Below are 7,474 nucleotides of genomic sequence, written 5' to 3'. Positions count from 1 at the left end.
TGGAATCGAAGGACTATGATAATGTTCAGCTTCGCGTGTGGAATCTGGGTGATTTGCTGCACAAAATCGGAGCGAACATGATCCTCCTGTCCACATCCTGAGCATGTGCGCGGTTGCCCGGCTTACATGATAATTGCAAAACAACCGACTATATTTAAGTAGGAAGGAACATTCTTCCTGAGTAGGAGTTTCCCCTGCCTTACTCCAGTGAGTACGGGATATGTTGTAAAAGTCTGTCACTTCTCAGCCACATGGCTAATGACAGTCCCGTACCGCGTAAGAGTGGGGATAACCGCATCAGCGAGTACCTCAAAAGGTAGCTCGGAAACACGGAACGGAGGGTCCTCATGCCTAGGCCTGCATGTTCAATGGTAACAGGGCTGATATGTGGAGCTTGCTGGCAGCGCCGTACAAATAAAATCGCCCCCGATCATACCATATATCTTGCATCTGCATAGCTGCGTTAATTCTTCACCAAAGATGGTACTGATGACCGCATTAGTTGCTCTCCAAATCAACAGGCTAATCTTCAACAAAGAATAGTGAACGTCCACGCCTCTTTCCGACACCCGACGGTGCGTAATCGCAGACGAAATGTATTCATTGGACCGTAAGCGCCATGCCTCGGGCATTCGGTAGGTATTTACATCGTCTTATCTTTGACGACACTGGCCGTGATCAAGAAATTGATACCAATGATGTCCTGTGGATCTAGATCGAGTTCATCACGCAAAAACTTTCCTACTTAATATGCTCTAGGTCGTGTACATACGGCTTGGAACGTAATGTCAATAGTGTTCTTCCTGTAGAAGAGCTCAATGTTGCTTTAGTGAACTTGTGGTTAACGACTCACGCCCGCGCGAAGTAAACAAGTTTCCGCACAACACGTGGCCGACGGGAACCTAAACGCACGTCCTCGCCACTCCGTAACCGACGGAAAACTGCCAGTTGGACTACCCAAGCATGACTGACGAGCCCTCCTCACAGCTTTAATTCCGCCAGGACCTCGGCTCGTACCTTCCAAACTTTCCTGGGAACATCCGTTACGTTGTCGCTAAGTCATGCCTTCACAATATCGTTTTTCCCATGAGTGCTAACATGGTAAGTTTCGCAGGAGAGCTTCTATGAAGTTTCGAAGGTAGGAGATACGGCACTAGCAGAAGTCAAGCTGTGAGGAAGGATCCTCAGTTGTGCTTGGGCACCTCAGTCGATAGACCACTTGCCCACGAAAGGCAAGGGACCGGAATTCGAGACTACGTCCAGTACACAGTTTTTATCTCACAGGAAGTTTCAAAAAACCGTCCGCGAAATAAGTGAAGATACCTCTAAGGAAGTTATTGACTGAATTTAGAATTTGACTCGATATCTAATCGGTTTTTAACATAACGTAAGCAGTTTAAGATTTAGTTGGCAGCGTATTTGACTTCTTTGTTTTCTGAAGTAAGTCTTAAGTAAGAGTAACGACCATTTTACTTCTAATTTTGTAATTTGGAGGATTACTTTTTCCTCATATCAATGCCATATTTCCAATAAATATCATGTGAGAATAAATGTACTGCGATGATGTAGGGAAAATACATTATTCCTTAATCAGTTGTTTGGAAGAAAATCATTAGTCAGTACCATACATAATTCTTTCTCACATTTCCGTGCAATGAGAGCTTCCTGTCTTATTTAGGGGTTATTCCATAACCCAATTACATAAGTCACTATTCAGAGCAAATAAGTAAATTATGGTAACATACGGATTAGTTTTTCGCTAAGGTTTCTAATGAACCGACAAAAAAAAATGTGAACTCGTGTGCTTTCCTCCTATTCCGTGTATCATCAGGTAACATTAAAAGATATTAAAGATTCTATGGTAACTGGGAACTCTTATTTAAGTATTACATTTATCAATTGGTTGCATCCTTTGATATACATAACTCAAATACTCAAATCCCTTCCTTTCTTTTCTCTCTCTCCCCCCCCCCCCCTCTCTCTCTCTCTCTCTCTCTCTCTCTCTCTCTCTCTCCCTTCCCCCCCCCCCCCCCCCCCGATCGCGCTTGCTCTCGCTCTCTATTTGTGGTGTGTGCGTGCGTGTGCGTGTGTGTGTGTGTGTGTGTGTGTGTGTGTGTGTGTGTGTGTCTTTATCTCTGTGTGTTTTATTTTGAATTAAGAGTGAGACCATTTGTATAAATCCGATCAGTAATTCATTTACATTCATACACACAATATCGACTGTTATATGCTGTTGGAACTGAGTGTAGTACTCAAGTAGACAAAAAAATAATTCTCCTTGATATGTGGTAATTGTGAATGGATGGGTACCAGGTGCCATTGGTTTCATTCCTTATAAGCACCGTTACGCTTTACCCGTTGTGCACTGGAAGCGATCCTCAATCCGGTGTTTTTTACAGAACTGTTGTAACCAAGCCGCACATACAGGCAGGATAGAATGGATACAGTTGACAGTCGTAGCACACGTCGTATGTCTGTAAAGTGGTAGGTGGAGTCACAGCGGAAGGCAGGGCTGACGGTGATGAATCAGAAGCTATATGTTTGTATCGACAAAAATACCATGAAAGTCGTACATTTACGTGTATCCCTCCGACAATAATGAGCAAGAAGGCCTGCAGCATTACTCCCGAAGCTGAGGAACTACGACGAGAAAAACAGTGGTAAATGTGCCTGTACTAACTCACACTTCTGGCATTGTATGCAAAATTTTACAGTGCTATTCACTGTAGAGATACTACTATCTCTAACAGTTCTTTGTCTTAGTGATAGGAGCTTTGGTCCTTGAGCTTCGTGTTTCCAGTGGATGAAACTGCCTGCAGCCAATCAGTTCAGAAGGAACATTTTACCAGGAGAAAGATGCTCCTGTTGGAGCATAAAATAAACGAATATTTTTCTGTTTATTTAAAAGCTTGTGACTGAAAAACGGGATACCAGCTGCCTCGTTCTACTTTCTTCAGCACCTTTAAAACTTTTGAAATACGAACATATTAGTTTTTTTCATACTTACCCACTCCCAGTTGCGCTTTCTCACTCTCGCATTCAGCCCAACTCGCTGTTATTATCTCTTCGCGTCTCTCAGTCATTCTCTGCTGTGTCACAGCCACAGCCCCTTCTATCTGACCTACTACTACATTCGTTTATCACTATCACTGTCTCTTTCTCTTGCTCTCTCTTACTCATAATATCTCACTCCTTTTCCGTTACTACTGCTGCCTCTTCTCACTGTCACCATCTCTCTCTGTCTTCCTCGTTGCTATTCTCATATACTCTGTGTCTCATTATCACTGACTCTCACTCGCTTCCACTTTCTATTTCTCTTTATTCTACCCCCCTGGCACTGTCTCCATTCTTTTCCCGGCACTATCCTGTCACTGATAACTATATTCCACTGCCACTCATACTGTCTTTCTCTCATACTGTCAATGTTCCTTCGCTCATCTGCTGGCCGGGATGGCCGAGCGGTTCTAGACGCTACAGTCTGGAACCGCGAGACCGCTACGGTCGCAGGTTCGAGTCCTGCCTCGGGCACGGATGTGTGCGATGTCCTTAGGTTAGCTAGGTTTAAGTACTTCTAAGTTCCAGGGGACTGACGACCTCAGAAGTTAAGTCCCATAGTGCTCAGAGCCATTTGAACCATTTTTTTCGCTCATCTATAAAAAAAACCCGCTACTATTTTCCTGTATTTATTACTTTCCCGTCCCTTTGCACTGCCACTGTATTCTTCTCTTTCAGTATATGTTCACACCCAAAGTTATTAGGAAAATTTTCGATGGGGCTGAGGCAGGTAGAATGAGGCAGCTGTTACCACAATTTTCAGCCAGTTTCTTTAAATAAACAGTAACATATTTTTAACTTCTGTGTTCCGATAAAAGCATTTTTCCGCTAGCTTCCTTACTCTTCTCGCCGTGCGGTTCTAGGCGCTTCAGTCTGGAACCACGTGACCGCTACGGTCGCAGGTACGAATACTGCCTAAGGTATGGATGTGTGTGATGTCCTTAGGTTAGTTAGGTTTAAGTAGTTCAAAGTTCTAGGGGACTGATGACCACCGATGTTAAGTCCCATAGTGCTCAGAGCCATTTGAACCATTTTTGAACCTTACTGTCCCTGCTGTAGCACGGAAATGTATTGGCCAGTAAAATGTAGATAACTTACATATGTAACACCGAAATAAAACTAATTTTACTCCTCAGACCGGAATTTACCTGCAAAAAGTTTTAAATGTGCTCCAGTACTACAACGTGGCGTTCTCAGATGATAATGGAGACACTTCACAGCATATTTCTCCGTGCTACGTCGCTTGGTAAATTACATTTTCGCCTCACACCGTATTTTACATCCATATTTTACGTGTTCAAGTGGAGTAACTTTGAACCAATGAATCTCGAAAACGGATATCCAGGGTGTTACAAAAAGGTTCGGCCAAACTTTCAGGAAACATTCCTCACACACAAATAAAGAAAAGATGTTATGTGGACATGTGTCCGGAAACGCTTAATTTCCATGTTAGGGCCCATTTTAGTTTCGTCAGTATGTACTGTACTTCCTCGATTCACCGCCAGTTGGCCCAATTGAAGGAAGGTAATGTTGACTTCGGTGCTTGTGTTGACATGCGACTCTTTGCTCTAGAATACTAGCATCAAGCACATCAGTACGTAGCATCAACAGGTTAGTGTTCATCACAAACGTGGTTTTGCAGTCAGTGCAATATTTACAAATGCGGAGTTGGCAGATGCCCATTTGATGTATGGATTAGCACGGGACAGTAGCCATGGTGCGATACGTTTGTATCGAGACAGATTTCCAGAACGAAGGTGTCCCGACAGGAAGACGTTCGAAGCAATTTATCGGCGTTTTAGGGAGCACAGAACATTCCAGCCTGTGACTGGCGACTGGGGAAGGCCTAGAACGACGAGGACACCTGCAATGGACGAGGCAATTCTTCGTGCAATTGACGATAACCGTAATGTCAGCGTCAGCGAAGTTGCTGATGTACAAGGTAACGTTGACCACGTCACTGTATGGAGAGTGCTACGGCAGAACCAGTTGTTTCCGTACCATGTACAGCGTGTGCAGGCACTATCAGCAGCCGATCGGCGTCCACGGGTACACTTTTGCGAATGGTTCATCCAACAATGTGTCAACCCTCATTTCAATGCAAATGTTCTCATTACGGATGAGGCTTAATTCCAACGCGATCAAATTGTAAATTTTCACAATCAACGTATGGGCTGACGAGAATCCGCACGCGATTGTGCAATTACGTCATCAACACACATTTTCTGTGACCGTTTGGGCAGGCATTGTTGGTGATGTCTTGATTGGGCCCCATGTTCTTCCACCTACGCTCAATGGAGCACGTTATCATGATTTCATACGGGACTCTCTACCTGTGCTGCTAGAACATGTGCCTTTACAAGTACGACACAACATGTGGTTCATGCACGATGGAGCTCCTGCACATTTCAGTCGAAGTGTTTGTACGCTTCTCAACAACAGATTCGGTGACCGATGGATTGGTAGAGGCGGACCAATTCCATGGCCTCCACGCTCTCCTGACCTCAACCTTCTTGACTTTTATTTATGGGGGCATTTGAAAGCTCTTGTCTACGCAACCCCGATACCAAATGTAGAGACTCTTCGTGCTCGTATTGTGGACGGCTGTGATACAATACGCCATTCTCAGGGCTGCATCAGCGCATCAGGGATTCCATGCAACTGAGGGTGGATGCATGTATCCTCGCTAACGGAGGACATTTTGAACATATCCTGTAACAAAGTGTTTGAAGTCATGCTGGTACGTTCTGTTGCTGTGTGTTTCCATTCCATCATTAATGTGATTTGAATAGAAGTAATAAAATGAGCTATAACATGGAAAGTAAGCGTTTCCGGACACATGTCCACATAACATATTTTCTCTCTTTGTGTGTGAGGAATGTTTCCTGAAAGTTTGGCCGTACCTTTTTGTAACACCCTGTACATATGAAAAAGATTTTCAAAGTTGTTCGAGATCGGAATCTTACGAATATTCCGCAAAAAATTACAACCATTTGCTATGCATCTCCGTTTCGGGGTCCGCGGCTGGACTTTGGTACGCAAAAAATAGGTTTTTCGGATGTTTCTCGGTAACGGATAAACATTGGTTAAATGGTGAAGTGACTCTCCTAGATGAACTGTATTGAATATACTGTCAAAATCTGAACAATTTACAACGATTATTTGTTATGTAGCTTTCACCTCATACGGGATTTTGTGTGTAGAAGTAGAGTAACTATGAACCTGTGGATCTTGGAAACGGATAAAGATATCAGTCAAATTCTCAAAATTTTTCGAGATCAGAATCTTAGGAATACGTCGTAAGACTTACAGCCATTTGCTGTGCTTATCCGTCTTGGAATCCTTGGATGGGGTTTGGTCTGCTGGTGACGGCGAAAATGTAGATAGTTAAGGACACTTTTTTATGGGGATGGTGGAGAAGGGGGGGGGGAGGGGTTCCAAGGAATCACCCTTGTACTAGTGGCGCTACCTTAAGTCCCATCAAGCCCACGGTAGCCAACTTCAAAAGCAGACAGAACCAACCTATGTGCTCCATTTGCTAAACAGGAGGAAGTGTGCAATAGTCATATTTTAACACTGTACTGTAAGGTAGTGACACTAAGGTGATTTTTGTGTTGGCTATCCCAATGGTCCCTAGCTCAAGGGCTATAAAAAGCACTTGATCCTACCTTTTCACCATGAATAGAATCCAAGGTGTGCATACCGACTGAAAGACGCATCGGGCTCCTGGACAATGGTATATTTAACGTCGATAATATAAATTCTTTGCATTGTCGTAAACCCAAATGCTGTTTACGAGTCACCACTACAGCAACACTTGTCGCTAAATGTCTGATTTTGTGTAGAAAGTGGACATCTCTTTAGGCCACAAATTTTGCCAAGAAAACTTGATGCACAGGGGTTCCTTTTGTTTCTACGGTGGTACCTTTTAGGACTTTTTGAGAACATTCTATTTGCCTAGCTTTGAGGAATATGGTACTAACATGAGAGGTGGTGGCAAAGGGCAAAACCACATTTTACTGTTAATGTAAGACGATGTAAGACGACGTCTAAAGCGTAAGTACAGTTCATGATGGATAGGTCAAGAACGGTCCTTAGCTTGGCCTCCAAGGTCACTTCTTTTCTCTAAATTTTTTTGTCTGGGGTCATCTCAAAAGCGAATTGTACAGCACTTCCATTACAATCGTTGAAGAACTGCTGCAACGAATCGTACAGTCTTGTCAGATTTTACGATTTTGGGTTATTAGAAAGAATTCGTAACTCCAGAGACGAGTGCCACGTCACATCCAGTTTGAGGAGGACATGTAAAACGGCTCTTTAAACAGGCATTTAACTATAGCACGTAATGCGATGAAGTAATATTGTGTTACTTGTTCAGGTGGGCAGCGGGCGAAACTAGAGACAAATTACAGGAGAACAG

This window comes from Schistocerca serialis, chromosome 4 (genome assembly GCF_023864345.2).
Source record: "Schistocerca serialis cubense isolate TAMUIC-IGC-003099 chromosome 4, iqSchSeri2.2, whole genome shotgun sequence".
NCBI lineage: Eukaryota > Metazoa > Arthropoda > Insecta > Orthoptera > Acrididae > Schistocerca > Schistocerca serialis.
The sequence above is the reverse complement of the archived record's forward strand: the minus strand, read 5'-3'. Positions refer to the sequence as shown.